The 13,556-nt window shown below is 39.8% G+C and overlaps 1 long non-coding RNA gene across 1 annotated transcript; it reads left to right on the top strand.

Annotated features, from left to right (window-relative positions):
* Positions 1 to 11,998: 11,998 nt before the first annotated feature.
* LOC135247019 (uncharacterized) lies at positions 11,999 to 13,369 on the top strand. The gene is made up of 3 exons (XR_010328061.1): positions 11,999 to 12,280; positions 12,768 to 12,795; positions 13,254 to 13,369. It is a non-coding gene; the product is annotated as an uncharacterized LOC135247019 (long non-coding RNA).
* The last annotated feature ends 187 nt before the right edge of the window (positions 13,370 to 13,556 follow it).

Genomic DNA, 13,556 nt, shown 5'->3' with positions numbered 1-13,556 from the left:
TCGAGAAAGGCAACCACCATCCGGAAGAGATCAAAACCGCCATCCATGAACTTCACAAGCGATGAACATTTTGCCTACGTTCAGGGGAACGGCAAGGTAAAAGGGCCAAAGCCAAAGCCAAATCCCAAGAAGAAGGAGGAGGAGCCATGCACCATCTGCCACCATGCATATGGGGACAGAGACGATCCCAAAAGCGCAGAAGAGTGGCTGTCCTGTGTGGTCTGCAGCCATTGGTATCACGAAACATGTGCAGAAGATAATGGCGTGATAGCTGATGATGGGTCTCTCACCTGCAAGGACTGTTTGTTCCCCGAGTAGCCTCAATTTTAATAGAATGGAGAATTTAAATGAATAACCAAATGAATTACTTTAATCTAATTGTTGCTTGCTGTTGCTTGAATTTTAGTTGATTTTGTAAAATGTTATACAATTTTAATAGAATGTTTTAAATGAATTTAAATGAATTAACACGGTAGATCCGTTAATCCTGTGTAGAGATAGAAAGTATTTTTCCTGATATTTTCTTTATTTAGTTCTTTATGAAAAAATGTTATGACGTTTTAATATGTTTATATGAATTAATGAAATTTCTATGAATAATATACATTTTCATATTTAGCTTCCTGTCCTTGTCATTTTTTCATAATGCTTTTTAAAAAATTGGTGATATTGAGCTTGGCATGCATAAAGTAAAGTGATTTAGGCTTTTTAAAGCCTAATACAAGTGTCCCAGATTACAAAGTGACCTGTCCCAGATTATCAAATTCAGGCAGATTTTTTTTTTTGGCACAAAGAACACTAATAGTTGTGGCATGTCTCCTCTGGGTATGATATCTACATTCTTTCTTCTGGTGTGGTTAGAAAACATATTAGGGATTTCAGAAAGGTCTAATGTGTCGATCTAATGTGTTAGATAGATATCGGAATAAGTCGCAGAAATCAAAATTGCAAAAAATGTCCCAAATTACCCGAATTCACCCTACTGGCTAATTATATCTGTCTCGGGAATTTGGATTCATGAGATCGCTAATAGCATAATACTCTGTATTTAAAACGAGTGAGGCACACAACTGCTGCCGATTACAGGTTAGTATTCTATCAATTATTTTGTTTAAATTGTATCCAGTGCCACAGCGTTCGTTATAGAAGAATTCGTGAATTATTTCTGTGTCGGGAATTCAGATTTATGAGATCGCTATTCGCCTAACGAACTGCGGAAGCGCATTCCGGTGCCCACGCGATCTATCAGGAGGACGTGTACCGCTTGTAAATTGTCTCCAATTACACCAAGTTCGTTTTAGATATACTGGCTAATTATATCTGTCTCGGGAATTTGAATTTATGAGATCGCTAATAGCATTATACTCTGTATTTAAAACGGGTGACGCACACAACTGCTGCCGATTACAGGTTAGTATTCTATCAATTATTTTGTTTAAATTGTATCCAGTGCCACAGCGTTCTTTATAGAAGAATTGGTGAATTATTTCTGTGTCGGGAATTCAGATTTATGAGATCGCTATTCGCCAACGAACTGCGAAGCGCATTCCGGTGCCCACGCGATCTATCTGGAGGACGTGTACCGCTTATAAAGTGTTTCCAATTACACCAAGTTCGTTTTAGATATACTGGCTAATTATATCTGTCTCGGGAATTTGAATTTATGAGATCGCTAATAGCATTATACTCTGTATTTAAAACGGGTGACGCACACAACTGCTGCCGATTACAGGTTAGTATTCTATCAATTATTTTGTTTAAATTGTATCCAGTGCCACAGCGTTCGTTATAGAAGAATTGGTGAATTATTTCTGTGTCGGGAATTCAGATTTATGAGATCGCTATTCGCCTAACGAACTGCAGAAGCGCATTCCGGTGCCCACGCGATCTATCTGGAGGACGTGTACCGCTTATAACGTGTTTCCAATTACACCTAGTTCGTTTTAGATATACTGGCTAATTATATCTGTCTCGGGAATTTGAATTTATGAGATCGCTAATAGCATTATACTCTGTATTTAAAACGGGTGACGCACACAACTGCTGCCGATTACAGGTTAGTATTCTATCAATTATTTTGTTTAAATTGTATCCAGTGCCACAGCGTTCGTTATAAAAGAATTCGTGAATTATTTCTGTGTCGGGAATTCAGATTAATGAGATCGCTATTCGCCTAACGAACTGCGGAAGCGCATTCCGGTGCCCACGCGATCTATCAGGAGGACGTGTACCGCTTGTAAATTGTCTCCAATTACACCAAGTTCGTTTTAGATATACTGGCTAATTATATCTGTCTCGGGAAGTTGAATTTATGAGATCGCTAATAGCATTATAATCTGTATTTAAAACGGGTGACGCACAAACTGCTGCCGATTACAGGTTAGTATTCTATCAATTATTTTGTTTAAATTGTATCCAGTGCCACAGCGTTCGTTATAAAGAATTCGTGAATTATTTCTGTGTCGGGAATTCAGATTTATGAGATCGCTATTTGCCTAACGAACTGCGGAAGCGCATTCCGGTGCCCACGCAGGTGCTTCTTCGTTAACTGTGGAGCCCAATCGCCTCTTTTATTTGCCCCAGGCATTTAAAAGGCCTCATTATTCATTAAGCTAGCTGCATTCAAAATCCGTTTTAGAAAGACGCTATGTCTACGAACACACCGTTTTAAAAGGGTGACAGTGCTAGGCAGATGAATTTGTGCTAAGTCTGAAAATGCAGGCATCCCATTTCGTGGTGATTTCATTATGGCGTGTGCTATTTACAGCTGCTCTAGACGACCATAAAATAATCCTCCTCTTAAGTTTTTCGGTATCCGAGTCATTTTTACTATTTCCTTTAGCCTACTTAACCAAATAATTACTTGGCAGAAAGCGTAATCAGCTTGCTATATTTGGTAGTCCAGTAGTAGCCTGTGCTAAAACAGTTCGCAACTTCGGCTACCAAGCCATTTGACTAGCTAGCTAACCTTAACCGGCAAACATTCAATCTGTCAAACGTGTTTGGCGGCTTGTCAGTCGTGTACATTCCGTAAATGTCTACCTGGGCCATGCTTCACGCATGTGACAAAGCTACTATAATCCCGATTTTGGGATAAACACTTTTTCAGTTTCACGAAGCGAATTAAGAGTTTCAAGGTTCATTTGCTGAATATACACCACACGAAATCACACACACAGAATTTAACGAAATTAACCATCTTGGCATTTATAAAGGAACATGTTTTTAGCATTTAAGAGACCGACAAGCTAGGCATTTAAGACAGTGGTTCTCAGAATCGGTTCTGGGGGCTCCTTGCGTATATTGGCTTTTCTCCATTGGTTTTGATGATTTACAAGAAAAAAATAATAGCCTAATAATAATTAGAAATTCAACGTAGGCTACATTATTTTTCTTCATGCACCAGGTGGAAAACTTGCCGTACAAAGTGCGTTGTCATATTTACACGCCTGCAGATCAGTTATTAAAATACTTGGTAGATTTGTTCATCACCGCTGAGTGTTAATTTTTGTTCGGTAGAAAGTGATTTGCGAACGATCGGTCACCTAGCGTCACCCAGCAAGTGAACACCACAAACGGCGATGGAGTAGCTAGTAGTAGCAGGCTCATTATCTGACTGGCGAAAACCTACGACGATAACTTGCTCGGTTAACAGATCTACCAGACAGTTATACGAAAATTTGCCTAGTCAAATCACCAGTAGCCTACACATCTCCGATTGATTGACCATCAGTGTAGTCAATGTTCTTCCCCTGTGGTTCATATTGCTAACGCGTGAGCTAACCACGGACAGCCTACCTAGCTCACTGGCAAGCTGATATGCTAGCTAAGCATATTCGTTTTGCTGAGAAACATAAATTGAAGATAACTGAACATAGCCTAATTGTATTTTTAATGTCATACATAACGTGATTACATGACACAGTACAGTCACGGATGGAAACTAAACTCCGTAAACATCTGATAATATATTTTAAAACATAACGGCAGACAGTCAGCTAGCCTCGTTCAGGTTGAGGGGCTTTTCCGCACCGGACTGTCAATCAAATTGTAAAAATCACAAGACCGCTTAACTCTATGGTTTTGGCTCCAAATCGAGAAAATGGCCGCGCCCGCCATTGAGCTTCAAAACGTGTTTTAGAGACCCACGGAGAGTCAATGGGTGACGTCACAGTAGCTGTGTCCATATTTTTTACAGTCTCTGATCTTAACCCAATCTCTCCTGTCAACACACTTTCCCCTTACGTCACATCCTTACTAGGGTAGTCTTCCAACTACTCTCGGGAAAGTAATACAGTGCCTCCTAGTGGTCAGAATACACTCAACCTGTAACATCTATTATTGAACACAACAAATTGCATGGTATGAAACGGGAATGAACTATTTTTTCTTGATAAAATCATTGTTTTCATAGAACTTACGACCAGAGATGTTTGCTTAACAACGGTGCGACTAGAACAACAAACCAGAGTGTCTGCATAAGGACGGTCCAATTAGAACTACGAAGCAGAGTTTTGCTTGACAACGGTAAGATAATATGCCCAAACGCCCGCAGAAGAACATTTTTCACGTCCAGCTGATTAAATCTATAAAAATCAATAAATATAAAAGCAAACTCATTGTCATTGTTGGTACACGGCATGAAATTGATGTGAAATTACAGGGAAATTCCTACAGTAATCTGCTGTTTTATTGATATACGGCACATTGCTTAAGACAGAACAGCATTGTGGGCGTTTTGCTCTTAACTGCATAACACCGTTTGAATTTTCAGTAATTAACTGGAAATTGCTATGGATATTGGGAAGCCGTTGGTTAGTAGTGGCGACAGAGAATTTGCTAACAAAGCAATGCCAAGTGTCGAGTGTCACACCTAATAGGCTACGCGAATTTAAAAGTAATTATATCACAATTTGTTCGTTTTTGATTTCCAACAGAATACGTTGATCTGTATTTCACATAAATTTTCTTGTTCTTTTCCAAGGCAACCCTGTACTTTGAGTATTTTTTGTTGCAGCTGGCTAGAGTGTCGCCGGATTGTGCAGGTAGGCTACGTGCGTTTCGAATTCATCAAACTAGTTAGTATCATAACGGCCAATCATTCGCCAGCGATAGCTTAGTATGAAAGCATGTTTACATGTCAGTATTGTGGTCACCAATGCTTAACGAAGTATGCGTTTGTTAGGCATATGAAAGTACATCGAGTCTTCCAACGCGTTGTTTAAATGCGCCTTTTTTGATTGCTCCCGTTCGTCAGAAACATGACGCAGTTGGAATGTCATGTATATCGAGAGCATAAAGATAAGAGGAGAGCACAGGTAACTGCAATCGAGTGTGTATCTTGTCATGTAGAATTTTGCAATGTTAGATGCAATGATTTATCCAGTTTAAACTCTCATTTGAAATCTCATATCGGAGAGGGCAGGGCCGTTTCTTGTCCATTTCGTCAGTGTGGGAGAACGTTTTCAGTCGTCTCTTCCTTTATTTCTAATTTTTCCACGGTACACAAGTCTTGTACAGTATCCAGCATTCTGGGCCATGTAACAGTAGGAACAGAGACGAGACTAACGGCAACCAATGAACAAGTTGAGGATGTTTCAGTGTTGGAGAGGGATTTGACTGACGACGTAACGTAAGTGATGATAACGAGGGAGACCAAGCAGCGGTGCTGCCAGAGAGAGCAGATGAATCCCTTTTCTTGAACAATTTGGCTTTCTTTTATTTAAAGTTGCAGGCAAAACTTTTACTGCCAGCATCAGTCATACAGTCTATTATTGAGGATTTTCAAGCAGTGCATGATATCAGTCAGTCTCATTTACTTCATAAGTTGGACGAAAAGCTGGTATCATTGGATATCTCTGACCGTGAGAGAGAGAGGTTCTTAAATCCGAGGATTTGTTTCGGGCATGCAACACTGGTACCTTGAAAACTGATCAAAGACAAAAAACGGTTTTTAAAATCAGTTTAGATACATTGAGCCAGTCCCACCTTATCTTGGAAAGAATGATATGGGATCACAGAGTGGCTTTAGTGAAAACTTCAGTAAAGGCACCCATTTCTGCAGATTATGTACTAGAGCCCGACCGATATATCTATAATATATTAATATATATTATATAATAAACAAAAAAAAAACGATGATTATTTATCTGTACACTCTGCTTGAACGTTGTAATTGCTATTTACTACAATTATCCAGTAGAGGGAGCTCTAATACAAGTGTGAACTGCAGCAGCTGACGCGCTACTTCTCTAATAAGACGTTTGTTACTCGTGCCTCATCCAATATTCTCCACTGCAAGACTTGTCTGCACAGATTCGGTTGCGGCAATAAAGGTATGTAGATTTAGTGAAAGTTTTTAATTAAATGCGTTTATACGACCACTATGTTTATCAATCCTCATTATCAAACGAGCGAGCTAGCTAACATATTTGGTTATTATGCCTTATGTAATAATAACATGGATTGCATGTAAAATGCTTCAACAAAAGGGTATTTTCATGACAACTGCACCAAAATATTACATCCCCTGGACATGTTTGGCATATTCAGGAAAATTCCAGAAATTGAATGAAAAATGTTTCATACCCAATAAAATTTAATGAAACATATTTTGAATTGTATCCAATGCCACAGCGTTCGTTATAGAAGAATTCGTGAATTATTTCTGTTTCGGGAATTCAGATTTATGAGATCGCTATTCGCCCAACGAACTGCGGAAGCGCATTCCGGTGCCCACGCGATCTATCTGGAGGACATGTACCGCTTATAACGTGTTTCCAATTACACCAAGTTCGTTTTAGATGTACTGGCTAATTATATCTGTCTCGGGAATTTGGATTCATGAGATCGCTAATAGCATTATACTCTGTATTTAAAACGGGTGACGCACACAACTGCCTCCGATTACAGGTTAGTTTTCTATCAATTATTTTGTTTAAATTGTATCCAGTGCCACAGCGTTCGTTATAGAAGAATTGGTGAATTATTTCTGTGTCGGGAATTCAGATTTATGAGATCGCTATTCGCCCAACGAACTGCGGAAGCGCATTCCGGTGCCCACGCGATCTATCAGGAGGACATGTACCGCTTGTAAATTGTCTCCAATTACACCAAGTTCGTTTTAGATGTACTGGCTAATTATATCTGTCTCGGGAATTTGGATTTATGAGGTCGCTAATAGCATTATACTCTGTATTTAAAACGGGTGACGCACACAACTGCTGCCGATTACAGGTTAGTATTCTATCAATTATTTTGTTTAAATTGTATCCAATGCCACAGCGTTCATATAGAAGAATGGTTAATTATTTCTGTGTCGGGAATTCAGATTTATGAGATCGCTATTCGCCCAACGAACTGCGGAAGCGCATTCCGGTGCCCACGCGATCTATCTGGAGGACGTGTACCGCTTTTAACGTGTTTCCAATTACACCAAGTTCGTTTTAGATATACTGGCTAATTATATCTGTCTCGGGAATTTGAATTTATGAGATCGCTAATAGCATTATACTCTGTATTTAAAACGGGAGACGCACACAACTGCTGCCGATTACAGGTTAGTATTCTATCAATTATTTTGTTTAAATTGTATCCAGTGCCTCAGCATTCGTTATAGAGGAATTCGTGAATTATCTCTGTGTCGGGAATTCAGATTTATGAGATCGCTATTCGCCTAACGAACTGCGGAAGCGCATTCGGTGCCCACGCGATCTATCTGGATGACGTGTACCGCTTATAACGTGATTCCAATTACACCAAGTTCGTTTTAGATATACTGGCTAATTATATCTGTCTCGGGAATTTGAATTTATGAGATCGCTAATAGCATTATACTCTGTATTTAAAACGGGTGACGCACACAACTGCTGCCGATTACAGGTTAGTATTCTATCAATTATTTGTTTAAATTGTATCCAGTGCCACAGCGTTCGTTATAGAAGAATTGGTGAATTATTTCTGTGTCGGGAATTCAGATTTATGAGATCGCTATTCGCCTAACGAACTGCAGAAGCGCATTCCGGTGCCCACGCGATCTATCTGGAGGACGTGTACCGCTTATAACGTGTTTCCAATTACACCTAGTTCGTTTTAGATATACTGGCTAATTATATCTGTCTCGGGAATTTGAATTTATGAGATCGCTAATAGCATTATACTCTGTATTTAAAACGGGTGACGCACACAACTGCTGCCGATTACAGGTTAGTATTCTATCAATTATTTTGTTTAAATTGTATCCAGTGCCACAGCGTTCGTTATAGAAGAATTGGTGAATTATTTCTGTGTCGGGAATTCAGATTTATGAGATCGCTATTCGCCTAACGAACTGCGGAAGCGCATTCCGGTGCCCACGCGATCTATCTGGAGGACGTGTACCGCTTATAACGTGTTTCCAATTACACCCAGTTCGTTTTAGATATACTGGCTAATTATATCTGTCTCGGGAATTTGAATTTATGAGATCGCTAATAGCATTATACTCTGTATTTAAAACGGGTGACGCACACAACTGCTGCCGATTACAGGTTAGTATTCTATCAATTATTTTGTTTAAATTGCATCCAGTGCCACAGCGTTCGTTATAGAAGAATTCGTGAATTATTTCTGTGTCGGGAATTCAGATTAATGAGATAGCTATTCGCCTAACGAACTGCGGAAGCGCATTCCGGTGCCCACGCGATCTATCAGGAGGACGTGTACCGCTTGTAAATTGTCTCCAATTACACCAAGTTCGTTTTAGATATACTGGCTAATTATATCTGTCTCGGGAAGTTGAATTTATGAGATCGCTAATAGCATTATAATCTGTATTTAAAACGGGTGACGCACAAAACTGCTGCCGATTACAGGTTAGTATTCTATCAATTATTTTGTTTAAATTGTATCCAGTGCCACAGCGTTCGTTATAGAAGAACTGGTTAATTATTTCTGTGTCGGGAATTCAGATTTATGAGATCGCTATTCGCCCAACGAACTGCGGAAGCGCATTCCGGTGCCCACGCGATCTATCTGGAGGACGTGTACCGCTTATAACGTGTTTCCAATTACACCAAGTTCGTTTTAGATATACTGGCTAATTAAATCTGTCTCGGGAATTTGAATTTATGAGATCGCTAATAGCATTATACTCCGTATTTAAAACGGGTGACGCACACAACTGCTGCCGATTACAGGTAAGTATTCTATCAATTATTTTGTTTAAATTGCATCCAGTGCCACAGCGTTCGTTATAGAAAATTCGTGAATTATTTCTGTGTCGGGAATTCAGATTTATGAGATCGCGATTTGCCTAACGAACTGAGGCAGCGCATTCCGGTGCCCACGCGATCTATCTGGAGGACGTGTACCGCTTATAACGTGTTTCCAATTACACCAAGTTCGTTTTAGATGTACTGGCTAATTATATCTGTCTCGGGAATTTGGATTTATGAGGTCGCTAATAGCATTATACTCTGTATTTAAAACGGGTGACGCACACAACTGCTGCCGATTACAGGTTAGTATTCTATCAATTATTTTGTTTAAATTGTATCCAATGCCACAGCGTTCATTATAGAAGAATTTGTGAATTATTTCTGTGTCGGGAATTCAGATTTATGAGATCGCTATTCGCCCAACGAACTGCGGAAGCGCATTCCGGTGCCCACGCGATCTATCAGGAGGACGTGTACCGCTTGTAAATTGTCTCCAATTACACCAAGTTCGTTTTAGATGTACTGGCTAATTATATCTGTCTCGGGAATTTGGATTTATGAGGTCGCTAATAGCATTATACTCTGTATTTAAAACGGGTGACGCACACAACTGCTGCCGATTACAGGTTAGTATTCTATCAATTATTTTTTTAAATTGTATCCAATGCCACAGCGTTCATTATAGAAGAACTGGTTAATTATTTCTGTGTCGGGAATTCAGATTTATGAGATCGCTATTCGCCCAACGAACTGCGGAAGCGCATTCCGGTGCCCACGCGATCTATCTGGAGGACGTGTACCGCTTATAACGTGTTTCCAATTACACCAAGTTCGTTTTAGATATACTGGCTAATTAAATCTGTCTCGGGAATTTGAATTTATGAGATCGCTAATAGCATTATACTCTGTATTTAAAACGGGTGACGCACACAACTGCTGCCGATTACAGGTTAGTATTCTATCAATTATTTTGTTTAAATTGCATCCAGTGCCACAGCGTTCGTTATAGAAGAATTGGTGAATTATTTCTGTGTCGGGAATTCAGATTTATGAGATCGCTATTCGCCTAACGAACTGCGGAAGCGCATTCAGGTGCCCACGCAGGTGCTTCTTCGTTAACTGTGGAGCCCAATCGCCTCTTTTATTTGCCCCAGGCATTTAAAAGGCCTCATTATTCATTAAGCTAGCTGCATTCAAAATCCGTTTTAGAAAGACGCTATGTTTTAAAAGGGTGACAGTGCTAGGCAGATGAATTTGTGCTAAGTCTGAAAATGCAGGCATCCCATTTCGTGGTGATTTCATTATGGCGTGTGCTATTTACAGCTGCTCTAGACGACCATAAAATAATCCTCATCTTAAGTTTTTCGGTATCCGAGTCATTTTTACTATTTCCTTTAGCCTACTTAACCAAATAATTACTTGGCAGAAAGCGTAATCAGCTTGCTATATTTGGTAGTCCAGTAGTAGCCTGTGCTAAAACAGTTCGCAACTTCGGCTACCAAGCCATTTGACTAGCTAGCTAACCTTAACCGGCAAACATTCAATCTGTCAAACGTGTTTGGCGGCTTGTCAGTCGTGTACATTCCGTAAATGTCTACCTGGGCCATGCTTCACGCATGTGACAAAGCTACTATAATCCCGATTTTGGGATAAACACTTTTTCAGTTTCACGAAGCGAATTAAGAGTTTCAAGGTTCATTTGCTGAATATACAACACACGATGAAATCACACACACAGAATTTAACGAAATTAACCATCTTGGCATTTAGAAAGGAACATGTTTTTAGCATTTAAGAGACCGACAAGCTAGGCATTTAAGACAGTGGTTCTCAGAATCGGTTCTGGGGGCTCCTTGCGTATATTGGCTTTTCTCCATTGGTTTTGATGATTTACAAGAAAAAAATAATAGCCTAATAATAATTAGAAATTCAACGTAGGCTACATTATTTTTCTTCATGCACCAGGTGGAAAACTTGCCGTACAAAGTGCGTTGTCATATTTACACGCCTGCAGATCAGTTATTAAAATACTTGGTAGATTTGTTAATCACCGCTGAGTGTTAATTTTTGTTCGGTAGAAAGTGATTTGCGAACGATCGGTCACCTAGCGTCACCCAGCAAGTGAACACCACAAACGGCGATGGAGTAGCTAGTAGTAGCAGGCTCATTATCTGACTGGCGAAAACCTACGACGATAACTTGCTCGGTTAACAGATCTACCAGACAGTTATACGAAAATTTGCCTAGTCAAATCACCAGTAGCCTACACATCTCCGATTGATTGACCATCAGTGTAGTCAATGTTCTTCCCCTGTGGTTCATATTGCTAACGCGTGAGCTAACCACGGACAGCCTACCTAGCTCACTGGCAAGCTGATATGCTAGCTAAGCATATTCGTTTTGCTGAGAAACATAAATTGAAGATAACTGAACATAGCCTAATTGTATTTTTAATGTCATACATAACGTGATTACATGACACAGTACAGTCACGGATGGAAACTAAACTCCGTAAACATCTGATAATATATTTTAAAACATAACGGCAGACAGTCAGCTAGCCTCGTTCAGGTTGAGGGGCTTTTCCGCACCGGACTGTCAATCAAATTGTAAAAATCACAAGACCGCTTAACTCTATGGTTTTGGCTCCAAATCGAGAAAATGGCCGCGCCATTTGAGCTTCAAAACGTGTTTTAGAGACCCACGGAGAGTCAATGGGTGACGTCACAGTAGCTGTGTCCATATTTTTTACAGTCTCTGATCTTAACCCAATCTCTCCTGGTCAACACACTTTCCCCTACGTCACATCCTTACTAGGGTAGTCTTCCAACTACTCTCGGGAAAGTAATACAGTGCCTCCTAGTGGTCAGAATACACTCAACCTGTAACATCTATTATTGAACACAACAAATTGCATGGTATGAAACGGGAATGAACTATTTTTTCTTGATAAAATCATTGTTTTCATAGAACTTACGACCAGAGATGTTTGCTTAACAACGGTGCGACTAGAACTACAAACCAGAGTGTCTGCATAAGGACGGTCCAATTAGAACTACGAAGCAGAGTTTTGCTTGACAACGGTAAGATAATATGCCCAAACGCCCGCAGAAGAACATTTCACGTCCAGCTGATTAAATCTATAAAAATCAATAAATATAAAAGCAAACTCATTGTCATTGTTGGTACACGGCATGAAATTGATGTGAAATTACAGGGAAATTCCTACAGTAATCTGCTGTTTTATTGATATACGGCACATTGCTTAAGACAGAACAGCATTGTGGGCGTTTTGCTCTTAACTGCATAACACCGTTTGAATTTTCAGTAATTAACTGGAAATTGCTATGGATATTGGGAAGCCGTTGGTTAGTAGTGGCGACAGAGAATTTGCTAACAAAGCAATGCCAAGTTTCGAGTGTCACACCTAATAGGCTACGCGAATTTAAAAGTAATTATATCACAATTTGTTCGTTTTTGATTTCCAACAGAATACGTTGATCTGTATTTCACATAAATTTTCTTGTTCTTTTCCAAGGCAACCCTGTACTTTGAGTATTTTTGTTGCAGCTGGCTAGAGTGTCGCCGGATTGTGCAGGTAGGCTACGTGCGTTTCGAATTCATCAAACTAGTTAGTATCATAACGGCCAATCATTCGCCAGCGATAGCTTAGTATGAAAGCATGTTTACATGTCAGTATTGTGGTCACCAATGCTTAACGAAGTATGCGTTTGTTAGGCATATGAAAGTACATGCGAGTCTTCCAACCGCGTTGTTTAAATGCGCCTTTTTGATTGCTCCGTTCGTTCAGAAACATGACGCAGTTGGAATGTCATGTATATCGAGAGCATAAAGATAAGAGGAGAGCACAGGTAACTGCAATCGAGTGTGTATCTTGTCATGTAGAATTTTGCAATGTTAGATGCAATGATTTATCCAGTTTAAACTCTCATTTGAAATCTCATATCGGAGAGGGCAGGGCCGTTTCTTGTCCATTTCGTCAGTGTGGGAGAACGTTTTCAGTCGTCTCTTCCTTTATTTCTAATTTTTCCACAGTACACAAGTCTTGTACAGTATCCAGTCTTCTGGGCCATGTAACAGTAGGAACAGAGACGAGACTAACGGCAACCAATGAACAAGTTGAGGATGTTTCAGTGTTGGAGGGGATTTGACTGACGACGTAACGTAAGTGATGATAACGAGGGAGACCAAGCAGCGGTGCTGCCAGAGAGAGCAGATGAATCCCTTTTCTTGAACAATTTGGCTTTCTTTTATTTAAAGTTGCAGGCAAAACTTTTACTGCCAGCATCAGTCATACAGTCTATTATTGAGGATTTTCAAGCAGTGCATGATATCAGT

The sequence above is a fragment of the Anguilla rostrata genome, unplaced genomic scaffold (assembly GCF_018555375.3).
Source record: "Anguilla rostrata isolate EN2019 unplaced genomic scaffold, ASM1855537v3 scaf1029, whole genome shotgun sequence".
Lineage (NCBI taxonomy): Eukaryota > Metazoa > Chordata > Actinopteri > Anguilliformes > Anguillidae > Anguilla > Anguilla rostrata.
Note: the sequence above shows the minus strand (reverse complement) of the source record. Positions and strands in the feature narration are given on the sequence as shown.